This window comes from Cyprinus carpio, chromosome B15 (assembly GCF_018340385.1).
Source record: "Cyprinus carpio isolate SPL01 chromosome B15, ASM1834038v1, whole genome shotgun sequence".
Taxonomy (NCBI): Eukaryota; Metazoa; Chordata; class Actinopteri; order Cypriniformes; family Cyprinidae; genus Cyprinus; species Cyprinus carpio.
The window spans coordinates 12,558,831-12,574,816 of NC_056611.1; the positions used below are offsets into that span (position 1 = coordinate 12,558,831).

General features: G+C 35.1%; 2 long non-coding RNA genes across 2 annotated transcripts; both read left to right on the forward strand.

Annotated features, from left to right (window-relative positions):
- Positions 1 to 7,861: 7,861 nt before the first annotated feature.
- On the forward strand, positions 7,862 to 8,654 carry LOC122139794. The gene is made up of 3 exons (XR_006156543.1): positions 7,862 to 8,036; positions 8,178 to 8,297; positions 8,432 to 8,654. It is a non-coding gene; the product is annotated as an uncharacterized LOC122139794 (long non-coding RNA).
- A 6,087-nt stretch (positions 8,655 to 14,741) lies between these two features.
- Positions 14,742 to 15,863, forward strand: LOC122139795. The gene is made up of 3 exons (XR_006156544.1): positions 14,742 to 14,776; positions 14,918 to 15,037; positions 15,172 to 15,863. It is a non-coding gene; the product is annotated as an uncharacterized LOC122139795 (long non-coding RNA).
- Positions 15,864 to 15,986: the final 123 nt, after the last annotated feature.

Here is a 15,986-nt window from a genome sequence, read left to right on the forward strand (position 1 = left end):
AAAGGTCTAGTAAAATAAGGACAGATTGGAGTTTAAGGCTTTAATTAGTCCTGCCCCTCACTATTTGTCCGAATTATTTTTGCCTTACCCCACTCCCGACTCGTTCTCTTAGATCATCTGAACTTGGCCCTTTGTCGATTACTAGATCTTGGTTACTATAAGTCGAAGGTCATTTTGAAGATCTTATATCTAAAAACATGTTTGAAATGTAGCTTAGATAATCTGGAATTTGTACTTTCGATATATGTGTTTTTTTTTTTTTTTTGCATGTGTGTTTATTGTATTAATTCAGTTTTTTTATTACCTGTGAAATGTACCTGAAATGTAAAGCAACCTTAAGCTGAGAATTGCACTATATGAATAAAACAGCTTCTTCTTGCCAGCCGAAGAGTTTCAGAAACTATCAGCAGGTCAGGATCTCAGAGGAATGATCACTTTTGAAGCAAGACTTGATGTCAAGTATATTGTGCTGTGAGAGAAAGCAGAGACTGAATCCAACTCTTTCAAGAGTTTCTGACAGAAAACTAGGATTGAGCATTGGTTTTTTGAGCAATGATGTTACCCTAGCCTTAAATGTGGTAGGAAATCTGCCAGTAGTAATGGATGTTTATGTTGTGAGTCAAGGGGGAAGCAATGCTGGTGAGATCTCTTGTAAAAGGTGGGAGGGGATTAGGTCTAAGAGGACCTTAGAGACCTCATTTTCAATGAGGGGAGAGATGGAAGAGAAGAGAGGAATGTGTATGGATGAAGGTTGGATTTGTGGGTAAGTGGTGCAGAGAACTGGTTGCTGATGGCTGCTCCCTTATTGGTGAAATAGCTGGCAAAGTCATCAGCAGTTATAGAAGAGGTGGAATGAAGTGGATGGGGACAGAATAGAGAGGAGTTTTGGAAATAAATGACCATGACAATAGAGACACTATAGGGGAAAGAAGACATGAGAGATTAATACATGCTTGGGCCAGCTGGGCCCAATTTCTCAGCAGCTCTGAGCTTGGTTCTGTGGTCACAAAGAGCATCTGGTAGCCAGGGACTGGAGGTGTCACACGTGCTGGCCTGGATGTGAAAGGGAAAATGTTCTCAAGGCAGTATGTTAAGGTAGAACACAGAGCGTCTGTTGTTTTATTGAAAACAAGAGCAGAGAACTGGTTAGTGGGGGAGAGGAATGCAGAGACCACACAGAGGAAAAGCATAGGGAAAGAGTGGAGGTTATGGTGGTAACAGCAAAAGCAGGAGGAGCCTGTGGTGAGCCTGAAGACAAAGTGGAGAACTGGAGAGGTAGGAAAGATGTGGTCAGGGTAACAAAATGGTTGTCTGGTTACGTGTTAGGATGAGGTCTGGCTCCTTGCCTGCTTTGTGTGTCACAGTAGTATGCCATCTTGTGAGGTCAAACAAGGCCAGAAGAGCTAGTACAGGGGTGTCTAGTGCTGGTACTGGAGGGCCAATGTCCTGCAGAGTTTAGCTCTAACATGTCCCAACATATACTTGGTTTATAGTTTATAGTAATCCTTAGTTAGTTAGTTTAGTAATCCTTATATTAAGACCTCAATTACTTTGTATAAGATGTGTTTTATTAGACTGGAAGCTAAACTCTGCAGAACAGTGGCCCTCCAGAAGTGGACACTCCTAAGCTAGGAAGTCAGTTGTAGTCAGTTTAGGTGAATGCTGAAGTCACCAAGGACTACCAGTAATGTGCTTTCCTATAGAAAAGAAGATAGCAACATGTTTAGCTCTTTCAAGAAGTTGCCTAGTAGACCTGGTGGACAGAAGACATCAACAAGATGACGTTTTGACAGGTTTATTTAGAATAATGGCATGAAATTGTATGGAAGATAGAGGAGTAAATTTCCAGGTGTTGGAAATTATTACACCTGAGAGTATTACAAGGAAAAACAGAAATTAGTAAGGAAGAAAAAATAAGAAATACTTAGTACAGCTTGCTGTGCCTTGTCAGTGTCCTTGCTTGGACTCACACAGGTAGACTTGTCTTCCATTATAAGTTAATATATTTTGAATGTACAAATTTGCAATTTGATCATTACAAATGTGTAATTACAAATATATTTCAATACATAACATACAAGTTAATAAAGTCAAGCCAAAGAAAATGAAAAATATTTTAGTTTACCATAATTGCTTGTCAGTACATTCGGCAGTACATTTTAACCATACTGTATATCAAAGATGACAGAAGTAATTATGAAATTACATATAAAAGTGTACTCACTCAAGTCCTATATAACTATGTCTATAAAATAAACTTTTACTAATTGCTATTCATATAAATTTAAACTACAATACATTTTCATTTAATTGCAAATAACATCAAATTAAGTGTCCCAAAAATAACATATTCAGTTAATATTTAATTATATTCTTTTTTTTACTCTTTTTTTTTAAAGTATGCAAAAGTGCTCTTCTTGTTCATAAGGGATCTCCTGTTAATTCTGCAGAATCTATGAAGTGCACAATAAAAATTGTGGAATATAACTTCTTACTTTGAGGTGAATCATGCAGTCTACATGAAAATCAGGAACAAACTACCATTTCACAATGTTTCTATGCTGCATTTACTATAAAATGTATTAGTGTTATGCAGGGGTTTTTTTTCAGCTAAACTAAATTATGCTAGTGTCGGCTGTCATACTTTGACTGTCACACAAATATTGCTTTCCACAGAAAGGTATCACGAAAGGAATTGAAACCACAATCTTCAATAAAAGAGTGAAAATATGACGTCTCAGTGTAAGTGTGCAAAAAAAAAAATGCAGGCAACGATATTCAAAAGGCAAGCCGGATGCCACGTGAAAACAACAGTTCAGGAGGTGACAGTTCAGCCATGACACGTGGAAGGCAAAGGGTATTTAATATGCGATGTTATATGCATAAAAAAATGCTAAATGAGAAGATATTTTCTATGAAAAGTTAAAACTAAAAACTTCAATATTACAACGATTAACTTCCTTTATTGCCAAATGGTGTATTGGTGGATTTTGACTGAGTGAAAGTGTGTTAGTTTGACACTGGTCACTAAACACTAGCATTAAATCCTCCATATAAGAGATTTTCAGAATTTCTCCTTTTAGGTTCTGAAATAGCAAGTTCATTCATACCAATTGAAATGCTGAAATGCATTAGTATTTCTAGAAATTAGTATTAGCACTTAATATATGCTATAAAACTATTAATAAAATTCATGCTAATGCATTAACTACTGTTAACAGATTGTAAAGTGTTACCATCATAATGACTCTTCAGTGCATATCAGTCTTTTACTGTACAATATTGTGTGTATGTGTTTTTATGGTAAACATGGTTTCTATCTGTTCCATGTTTTCTAAGCTGCTGGTCAAGTGCAGGAGTCATTTGCTGTGAATGGACAAATAAGTGCAAATGCAGGCTTCTCCACAACGGCAGATGCTTTGGGGGCTGATAGCCTAACATTCACAGATGGTTCGAAATGTCTAAAAACTCTGAATTATCATTATCTTGATATTGTTTGTATCAAGACTCAATAACAAAAAGGCTGCCTTCTTGATCTAGGGGTGTCTCCAGGATTCATAGCACCTGATGGCATGGGAGGCAACAGCAATGAACTGATGAACAGAGATGAACGTTATGAAGATAAGCGTGTGCATCCAAAGGGAAAGAAGAAAAAAGTAAGAAGAGAGGGGAGAACAGCTTCACCACTAAAGAGGAAAAGGATCTAGTCAGCATCTGATTATTATGTAAAGTGATTTCTTTAATAATGTGGAGTAGATTATCGCAGATACGCGTTTTGAGGCATTTTCTCCTGATAACGCCGAAAAGAACTTAAATTACACTTTTAATTTTGGTCGTACAGATAAGAGCAATACATCAATTGAATCTGTAAAGGGTCTAGGTTTATTTGTATCCACACATAATAACAACAAAACTTTGTGCATTTATAAAATAAAGAAAACAAACAGAGTGCGCTGTCTGCAGGCTTGGTCTGCGGTGATCTTTATTTAGAAACGTGTCATTAAAATGAACTGTAACTCAGTGAATACTCAACACAGAGACTTGAGAGAGATCTATAGAAAGCTTGACATGTCTACTTTTAAACTGAGCAAGTGCTACCAAAAACAAATATTCTGTGATAAAGTAATCCATATGAAAACAACGCAATGTCCGTCTTGCGACGCGCAGAGCCCGTTATTGTTATTATAATCTTGAAGCTAGCGCAGATAACCGCCCTCATCCGAGCAAACAAAGAGACTGTACTTCACGGTTTTTAAATGTTACTGTTCGCTTCACGCTGAGAGGAATAAGACATAATTCACCTCAATAAGACCACTGAGAGGATTAAGATGTGAATTACCTCAGAAAGAAGAAGGAAGTGGCTTGACCCAGCAGAGATAAACATGAGTAAGTCTTTCTTATTATTAATCTACTTGTATTAGTTTTCATATAACTTGTACACATTTTACTAGTTAGACTTTTTCCAGACAATAATGTTAATAATGCAGTTTATTTGCGTAAACAGCATGCTTGCTTTTTTATTTCAGATAAATAATAACCTGTTGCAAAGCGAGCCAATGCAAATAAGCAGCCCACTCAGGAACCTGGAACACAACTAAGACCAAGCGAGGCACACACTCCCATCTCTTCAAAGTCTCTTCAAAAAAGTATGTCTTTCAGAGCACATAAACAATATACACTTTGGAAATGCCAGGTATGTGACGTTCATTTATATATTTCAACATGACACATGAGCCTGCATTTATTTGATCCAGAATACAGAAAGTTGCATTTGCTAAAGCAGTAATATTGTGAAATATTTTTACTATTTAAAATAACTGCTTTCTATTTGAATATATTTTAAAATTTAATATATTCCTGTGATCAAAGCTAAATTTTCAGCATCATTACTCCAGTCTTATTCCAGGTGTAACAATATACACTACACCAAAAGCTGGGAGTCAGTGTATATATATATAAATATATATATATATATATATATATATATATATATATATATATATATATATATATATATATAAACTTATTTAGCACACAGGTGATGATAAATACAATAATCATGTTAAAAACGATGCTGTTCTTTCAATTAATCAAAAAAATAATCTCTTTTCAAAATTAATAATAATAATAATAATGATAATAAATGTTTTTTGAGTAACAAATCAGAATATTAGAATGATTTCTGAAAGATTGTGTGACTGGAGCAATGATGCTAAAAATTGAGATTTGAAAGTCAGCTTTGATTGTTCCTAATAAACTGTTTAACTCCACTCGCAAGTGAATCTCAAGTTATTTTGTGGGATAATTAAATATATTCTAAATAAACTACAAAACTAAAAATATATAAATTTATTGTCTTCACATTCTTTCTTGTAACTCTTCCCTCTCGGCCACTCACCTGCCTGAAAGGCTCATTATGCAGCTCATTATGCTGGTCTTTGTCTTCTCAGGAGTGAATCACACAAATATTCATGATAGTTGACGCCTACTCATATATGCCATTTTGAAACAAAAAGTGTCTTAGAAATGTTAAATTTAATCTATTGTTTTCTGTGACTGAGTAAACAAGATGATTTTCACATCATTTTGAAGCAAAAATTCTAGGCTACAAGCTCCAGGTTTGACAGTCTTGTGAACAAATGCTCTGTATGTGTTTTATGACCTTATTTCAGTGACTTCAAAATTGTAGTTTTTTACTAACCACGAATAAACGTTGTTTTCTCAAAAACACAATCATGTACATACATTCTATTTACGTATTATTGTAGCCCAGTTTGTACTGATTACAGTGTTATTAGACTTTAGCCATGTATCTATTTATAAGCAACTGAAAAAAGCACAAAAGTCAGGGGATGTCAAAACTTCTCCAGGCCCCCAAAACCCCCTAGACCTGAGAGGGTAAATAACACTTATTTTCTGTTTATTTAGCATTAGTAGTCTATTTCTATAAGCTTAAAGGGACAGTTCACCCAAAAATGAAAATTCTGTCATTAATTACTCACCCTCAAGCCATTCCAAATTCATTCATCTTCGGAACACAAATTAATATATTTTTGATTTCGATTTTTCTTTGAAATTCGATTTACAGCAAAGGTATAGTAAGAACATCGTTAAAATAGTCAGTGTGACATCATTGGTTCAACCATAATTTTACGAAGCTACGAGAATACTTTCTGCATAGACTTTATTCAACAATTCTTCACCTCCACCCTAGGTGCCATTATCTAGAGTAAAACGACATACGTATCTTTCTGTGCCTGGGAACATTTCAGTTACATTGCTGTCTATGAAGGGTCAGCAACCTCTCGGATTTCATCAAAAATATTTCCATTTGTGTTCCGAAGATGAACGAAGGTCTTACAGGTTTGGAACGACATGAGGGTGAGTAATTAATTACAGAATTTTCACTTTTTGGGTGATCTATCCCTATAAGTAAAACTTGAAAGCTTTATAAACTTCTAGAACTCTAACTCTCTGTACTGCTTTATAAACTTCTATGACTCTATTGTTCTGTACTGTACTCTTTAAATAAATAATACTTACAAAATGGCAATACAAGTTGTCATTCATTATTATAAATGCAAAAGATTTATTGTCAATACCGGTGCTAGCCTTTGCAAATAAACATTCCACTATTAGTACAAGCTTGTTATCTTTACAGAAAATGCAGTCTGTTTAATAGTCAGTCATCTGATTGCATAATAAATTCGCGTTTATGAATTACACAGACGAGGAGCACGGCACAATAAAAATAATGATATAGATGGTCTCATGGTGCCATCGTGTGCTATTACAAACTTAATAATAACTTGTGATTATAAGCTTGGCAAATTCAAGCAGTCGACTTCACATTGCTTTCATACGCAACTTTTAACTACCACATTCCTATTTACAATGATACATACTTTGTCTGGAGCTGACATTCGTACATGAAGCGTTGGTATTGATTCCTTAACATATAGGGGACTTTAATGATTTTTTTTCAGGATATTTCCTTCGAAAATGAAATTTAACCACAGTGTCCTCAGTGGCTCAGATGGAGGAAGTCTATGAAGACTCCTATGTTCACTGGTGCATCCCAAAACACAACACTTGTAATGCCTCTTTGGCACTGACATTGTATATCCAGCAGCTACAGCAAGAAAACAGTAGGCTAATGGCGGACTGCTGCTTCTCACTCAGGGCTGTATTTATACTAATAGGGCAGAGACCATCACAAATGGGCAGGGCTTTTTTTTTCCCTACAATGACGTGTATGTAAGGAGAAATCTGGGATCGCTTGCTATGAGAGACTGTTTATAATGTAGTGGGACTGTAAAAAAAATGAGTAGGCAGATTTTTATATGGTTGTTTTCACACACTGCGGACACACAATTGTGTTCAAACACCTTATAAAAGTGATTTTTGCATAATAGGTCACCTTTAAATCAAACCTGAGAAGTTTCTGTCCCTCCAATGAAAGTCCAGGTAACCAAAACATAAAAATATCCAAAAAGGTTATAAAGGTGTCATAAAATAAAATTAATTAATCAGGCACTTTATATGATGAACAGATTTAATTTAGGATTTTATTCCTATATACTACATAGAGTGGTAAATATGGAAGTTCATGTGCACAAAACATGCTAAAACAAAACACATTGGTTTATCGCACATCTCACACACAAACTTTTCTTCACAAGACATGAAAGTGAGTGAATGATGACAGATTGACATTTTTGGGTGAACTATGACTTAAAGAACCGATGAAGCACCATACAAAGTGCCAGCAAAACAATGAGTCTTAAATTCTTAAAATCTTGGATGGCCTGAGAGTGAAAACATTTTCACCAAATTTTCATTTTTGGATGAACTATTCCTTTACAGGCTAGAAAGCTAGGTTTGCATTCTATGCTAATTGCTAATTATTTGTTTTCTAAACATTTGTTTTCCATAAAATGGACTTTTTTTTGAGTGAACTTATTTTTTTACTATTTGCAACAGACGTGGAAACGGCTTTATTGCTGGAGTCATTAATGCAGACCATCGGAATAATGGTACAATGTTCATTTATTTATTCGTTATTTTTCTAATGACTTAAGAAACACCATCTGAACTCTTAGAAGTGTCATTTCAAGTGTATGTCTGTTCACTATTTATTGTAATGAACACTTTCCACATTATCTGTCCTAAATCAGCTCGGGCATCCTGTCAAATGCTGTCAGGGAATGTTGCAGTTACTGTGTCTGCTATATCGACCCCAATGAACACTCGCCACCAACCAGGAGGTCGTCACTTGGACCCGCCTTTTACTGATGGTGAGACATTAGACGTATTGGTATTTCAGCAAAGTGATATAAGATTTAAGACTACCAAATGCAAACCTACTGCAGTATGGCACATTATCTAATGATGAAACAAATGCACTGATTGGTTCTCCTGGTTGCTGCAGGTTACGTATTACAACACATTTATGGAAGAGGAGGGAACAGGTCTCTGCTTTGGTACAGAGATGGACAACACGAGAAGGAGGAGAGAAATTTGCTTCTGAAGGAGAAGAAGAAAAAAGCTGGAAGAAAGAGGAAAAGATCCCACCATGCTGGTCATTAGAGGGGCTAAAGATCTGACCAGCATGTCTCAGATCAAACATTAATAATAAACATAGAAATTTCACAGTTTTGTTCTTTTTGGTTTACTTATTTTAAGATGCGGTCACATTTACCTTTTGGTGAATTTTTGCAGGCAAAGTGCAGTCATTTCAATAGAAATCTACACAAAAGTTTTACCCAAGCAGATTTTACACTGGGTTCAAGTTGGTCAAGCAAATTCACTGCTTGGTTTGAAAGTGACTTCTGAGTTATGATTCAAACAGCATTAGACTAATGAAAATGGACAATGTACCTTTTTTGTTGCCTGCAAAATTTCACTAATGTGACTGCAACTTTATTGTGTTAACTAAAAAATAAGTTTACTGTGTGTTTACTAACAAAATAAGTTTATTGTTTGTTTACTAACAAAATAAGATGCTTTTTCATGGTACTGAACTAATTCTCAGCTGCAGTTAAACAGATAATTCACAAAAAAAAAAAAAACCCATTATTTACTAACCTGGTGTATATGCCTTTCTTCTTTTAGACAAATACAATCAGAGTCATTAAAAATTAAAAATGTCTTGGCTCTTCCAAGCCTTATAATGGCGGTTAATGGGAGTCGATACTTTAAAGCAAAATAAACTGCATCCATCCACCATAAAAAAGTGCTCCACACGCCTCCGGGGGTTAACTCCATAGGTGTTCCTGTGTCTCAGTGGTAGAATGTTGCGTTAGTGGCGCAAAAGGGTTATGGGTTCGATTCCCAGGGAACACATGTTAGGTAAAAAATGTTAGCCTGAATGCACTGTAAGTCACTTTTATCCAAAGCGTCTGCTAAATGCATTAATGTAAATGTAATAAAGTCCTTCTAAAGTGAATCAATGTGTTTGTGTAAGAAAAATATCTGTAGGCAATTAAAACTTTATAAACCGTAATCTCTAGCTTCTGCTTACTGTTGTACATGCGTTCACGACAGAGTGACATCCAGCAGATGACGTAGGCATAGCTTAAGCTCCAGTAGCAGTTCACACCAAACCAGAAGGGCTGTTCACACCAAGAATGATAACTATATTGATGACTACTAATTTTATGAGTATTGAGAAGATCATACCACCACTTTAACAATAATGACACAGAAGAAAAATATCATTAAAATCACCTTCAGGACAATTTTTTACAGTTGTTCCTCCTCCAAAGTGCAATGGGCTGTGGGCACTAGCTGTAGTAGAACTGGTAAGTAGAGCATCCAGGAACTTTTGGGATTCTTATTTTAACAATACAATTTGGGGCACATTAATTCTAATTCAGAATTTAATTTAAGAGAGTATGGAAACAGATATTACAGTATCCAGCAACAGTTATGGTTATCTTTATAGCTAATTTTTCTTAATGTGACTGAGCCTTTAGTAGGAATGGGCATTTATAGTGTTTAAAAATGGTAGTATCATCAAGGCAAACTATTATTGGATGAATTTCACATTTGTGTTCATTGAATTTGAGGATTATTCATTATCACTTTCAGTGTATAGCAATACACAATAAAGCACTATATAAATACCTCATTTATTCATTCATTCATTAATAAATATTAACAACATGGATGATTGTCCTTGAAGCTTAGTGCTGTCAAACGATTAATCACAATTAATCGAATCCAAAATAAAAGTTTTTGTTTACATAGTATGTATGTGTGTGTGATGTATATATTTATTATGTATATATCAATACACACACATTTTGAAAATATTTAAATGTATTTATTTATATTCATATCATTTATATTACCGTATTTTCCGGACTATAAGTCGCACTTTTTTTCATAGTTTGGCTGGTCCTGCGACTTATAGTCAGGTGCGACTTATTTATCAAAATTAATTTGACATGAACCAAGAGAAATTAACTAAGAGAAATGAACCAAGAGAAAACATTACCGTCTACAGTCGCGAGAGGGCGCTCTATGCTGCTCAGTGCTCCTGTAGTCTACCCCTGAAAACATAGAGCATAGATGTTAATGGTGTATTTCTTCAGAGACAGAAAAAATATTCCCCCAGGTATCAGTCTTTATTTAATTAAAGTCAACTGATTGAGATATTTGATTAATTTAAAGCTAAAGGCCAGATATTAAAAGTAAGCATACGATACCTGTCAAAAGTTTTTGAGCAGTAAGATTTTTTGTTTTTTTTAAGAATTCTCTTCAGCTCACCAAGCCTGCATTTATTTGATCCAAAATACAGCAAAAGCATCAATATTGTGAAATATTTCTACTATTTCAAATAACTGCTTCCTATTTGAATATATTTGAAAATGTAATTTATTACTGTGATCAAAGCTACATTTTTAGCATCATCCCAGATAGCAAAATTCCTGAGGCCCAGATCTGGCACACATACCACATGGAATTGAGTTGAGTTGAGGCCCAGATCCAACACCTTGCTCCGGCCCACATACCACGTGGAATAATGGCATTTGGGCAGTCCGGTCCTGTTTGCCAGATTTAGGTTTCAAGTAAGCTTTGGCGTTGCTGCATGTAAGCCAACCAAATGAATCAAAACTGGCCCTAATGTGGGCCACAGTTGATTTTTATTCTAACCCTGGTCTTCCCCACATTCCTCATGTGGCCCACATGCTGCATGGAATGGTGGCATTTTTGCAGTAGTCCACAAGCACAGCCACATTTTAGCTAATAATAAACCAAATAAACCATAAATGTACATTACCTGGGCCACACTAAGCCTTAAGTGAGTTAGGCATCAACAATACACAACATATTGTAAAGAGAATTTAAAAATGTCCCCCCTAAATGTTGGGGGGGGGGGTTGTTCGATGTTGGCACAGTGGTTAACCATAAAAATTAAAAATGGCACATTGCCGACCCCTGACATAGATCAAGCATTACAAGTTTCTACACACACATCTGTAGTCCTACAATATGTTTTTCTTAAGATCACATGCATTGGCTTCTTAACAGTTTTTCCAAACATCAGCTGTCACACTGTTTTTGGTCTGTGGTGGATTTGAAGAGTTTAGTTTTGGTTCATAATGATGTAGACCTCTGCTGTGAGTACATAACTAAAGATATGTAGACATTTATTGGTGTACCACAAAACTTAGAATTCAAATGTAGCTTATTTATTCTAAGTACATTCAAAATGTTTTCAGTAGAGAATCTGCTCTGAGTACATAACTAACCCCAAAAAAAAAAAAACAAAAAAAAAAAACGGGAGTTCTAATTTGGCTGATATGTGGAAATGCTGTGCACAAGATGTCTTAAGTTTGAGAAAACCGATTCATCACCCGGTTGACGTGGAGCTGGGTGGCACTGAAATCAAAGTGAAATTAAATAAAAGAACAAAGAGAGCAAAACTCACTCCAAGGTACACTAATTTAAGTTTTTAAAACATTATTTAATGATTATAGAGCTGTATTTTCAGAAATTATATAAGAATCTCTGTAATGGAGAAGAAATATCTGTAGTAAATGAGCAATGAGATCTGCACGAGTGTGTTATAGATCATAGCAAGTCAGCTGTAACGACTTAATTTCATTAGTCATAACCAAAACCATAAATGCAAAACTGGTTTTGTCAGAGAAACAAAAACAGGAACTGTTAGAGTCCCAGCCCTTTTGTTTGAATCAGCCTCAGTGGAAACCATTTGCTGTTTGCGAGATGACAGACAAAAGGCTGAAAGAGTACTGGGAATATTTCAAGCAGCACTGTTTATTTTATGCTGGTTGGATATAAAGAGTTAATGATTACAGATGGTTGTCCTGTTTGTCAGAAAGGATGTATCAACAAATTCCACATAAAGAGAGGAACCGAGAAGACCAGCACAGAACAAACAACTATCCTGAATGGACATAACTTAAGTGAACTTTATAAAAGCGAGTGTACTTTTTACAAGTTCACAAGAGAAAAAATAATTCTGTTATGTACAAGTAAACCAAACTTTTAAACAGGAATGGAAGACTGTCCAGATCCAGCTACAGAATGAGAACTTCCAGATATACGACGTGACACAGAAGGTAGGAGAAAACTCAATGGCAAATACTTCTTTTTGAATTTTGTTTCAATTAATTTAGTTTTATTTAAATATGAGAAGATAACATGGATTTCCTTCATGTTATAAAACATGAATATAAGTCATCTACAGTATAGATATTAAGCAAAAAGTTCAATACGCCTCAATACGTATGACGTAAACATGATGCGTAAAGCAAGTATTTCCGGTAGTTACAGAGAGTGAAACAAAAATGGCCTTTACAAGTGACCAAGACTTAAAGGTAACATTTTAATACAATCATGTATTCCTAAATTTTTTTTTTTTTATTTTTTTTTTCAAAATAGGAGGAAGAAGAGTAGGCCTGTTGCAAGTCTTTTCTTAAAGGCATGTGAAGGCATGTAACTGTCTTTACCGCTGCTTTCAGTGTCTCGCGTGGCGTACACATGACCCTGTTTGTCAAGATTTAATGTTCACCACGCAGCTGAGTTGATAATTTTAGTCTTTGTGTAATGATTACAATAAGTGATGACAATTGTGTTATCTGTTTGTCTTCTCTATCGATGCTTCTGGGGCCTGATTCATTTGCGCCATTTTGTGTGTCGTAGTCAAAATGAAAGTCATATTGCATTAAATATCAAATAGTGGTTTGAGTCAGTCATGAGAACTGTATCAGTCATCTCTTTGTCATTCTGGATTTACAAAACATCACTGTTATGACCGGAGATCCACTCTACTGGCCACCTGTATAAAATGCTAGTGCAAAATTATTATTAATAACTGTCTAACCTTCAAAAAGACTTTTCCATTCGGTTCATTTCTTTCTCTTTTTTTAATTCTGTAGTAAAGTATCCCACTGTACATATTTCAAAACATAGCATTAGCCATGGATTGCGGAACGGACCAAAAGAAAGGGTTGGGGACTGGTGATGGTTTGGGGTGTGGTTGGCATTATAATGCATTTTAATTGTACCAATTACTTGTGAATGTACTATATAGAGTCTGCAAGATTGTACATGTTACATCCTAGTCAACATTTTATTATTAGAAACTGTACTATAGTATTAGTTAGATGCCAGATGTATTATGTGTTTTTAAGCTATGACTCTGGATAACTGATTTTTAGAATAGAGATCACGGTTCTCCCAAGATTCTGAAAACAAACATTAGACAACCAAACAAGATAATATGTAGGCTAATTTACTTGAGGTTCTGACAAAATGTTTTATTTAACGTTATAAATGAATCTATTTATAAATGTCTGAAATGTTATAAATGAGTCTCTTTAAATATATTTATTAATTTAAATGAATTCATTATGTGTCACAGTTACACAGTTATTACATAAGTACTGTGTGTTTTATTAAAGGTTTCCGAACAGTGTGAGGATAATCCGTATGGATTTAATGGTGTGGTGGTGTATGATGATGGAACCTATAGCATGACTCCAGGATTTATCCCAGATATGACTGGCTACAATCAATACTTTACTAGGTAGGTCTGTAAAATTAAACGAAAGAAATTAATCTGATGCAGGCAACTCTACTAACCACCCCAGTACCATCATGCATTGCAAACAGTTCTCATGTGTTTAAAGGAATATTTCACCCAAAAATTTTAATTTGCTGATAATTTACTCATCCTCAGGTCATTAAAAGAAGAGTTTTTTTTTCTTCTTCATCAGAACAGATTGTAAGAAATTAACCATTACATCACTTGCTCACCAGTGGATCCTCTGCAGTGAATGGGTGCCGTCAGAATGAGCAATGTTATGAATAGAAGACACATAATTTAGCCGGAAGCAGGCTGAAGATAAAAATATCTTGATGGATATGTTTCTTACAAATACACAGCTTTTAATTTCATAAGACATTAACTGATGGCCTGGAGTCGTGTGGATTGTTGTGATGTTTTTATCAGCTGTTGGACTGACGGTACCCATTCACTGCAGAGGATCCATAGATGAGCACATCTTGGATGGCCTGAGAGTGAAAACATTTTCAGCAAATTTTCATTTTTGGATGAACTATTCCTTTACAGGCTAAAAAAGTTAGGTTTGCATTCTATGGTAATTGCTAATTATTTGTTTTCTAAACATTTGTTTTCCATAAAATGGACTTTTTTTTTTGTTTGAGTGAACTTATTTTTTTACTATTTGCAACAGATGTGGAAATGCTGGAGTCATTAATGCAGACCATCGGAATAATGGTACAATGTTCATTTATTTATTTGTTATTTTTCTAATGACTTGAGAAACACCATCTGAACTCTTAGAAGTGTCATTTCAAGTGTATGTCTGTTCACTATTTATTGTAATGAACACTTTCCATATTATCTGTTCTAAATCAGCTCGGGCATCTCGTCAAATGCTGTCAGGGAATGTTGCAGTTACTGTGTCTGCTATATCGACCCCAATGAACACTCGCCACCAACCAGGAGATCGTCACTTGGACCCGCCTTTTACTGATGGTGAGACATTAGACGTATTGGTATTTCAGCAAAGTGATATAAGATTTAAGACTACCAAATGCAAACCTACTGCAGTATGGCACATTATCTAATGATGAAACAAATGCACTGATTGGTTCTCCTGGTTGCTGCAGGTTACGCATTTATGGATGGGATAGAGATGTACAACACGAGGAGGAGGAGAGGAATTAGCATCTGATGGAGAAAAAGAAAAAAGCTGGAAGCAGGAGGAGGAAAAGATCCCGCCATTCTGGTCATTAAAAGCACTAAAGATTTGACCAGCATGTTTTTTAACAAAATAGAGGGGATATTTTTGATTTTATTTTTTTTTTACAAAATAAGCTGCTTTTTCATAATACTGAACTATTCCCTTACTGCAGTGTTAACTGCTGTTCACACCAAGAATGAAAACTACAATGATAACTACTAATTCTATGAGAAGAGAGAAGATCATACCACAACTTCAACAATAACAACACAGAATTTCAGTCACACTATTTCCACCGGAAATGGTAAACCATCCGGGGAACCTTTGGGATACTCATTTTAACAAAATACTATTTGGGACACGTACACTAATTCTTATTTAGAATAAGATTTAAGACATATAGTATGTAAATTGAGATAACAGGATGCAGCAAGAGTTATCATTATGTCACCTTTTTATTTGTTCTTGGTGTGAATAGGCCTTTAGTAGGAATGGGCATTTAGTATAGTGTTTAAATCGGTACAGTATCCTCAATGCAAACTATTACTGGATTAATTTCACATTGTGTTGTTAACTGAATTTGAGGATTATTCATTATTAATAAATATTAACACCATGGATGATTGTCCTTCATGTCAATGTTGTATTTCTTCAGAGACAGAAGAATAAAAGTTCAAATTTTTGGCTAAAGCCAACTGATTTAAAGCTAAATGATAGAAATAAGTAAAAACAGATTGGATC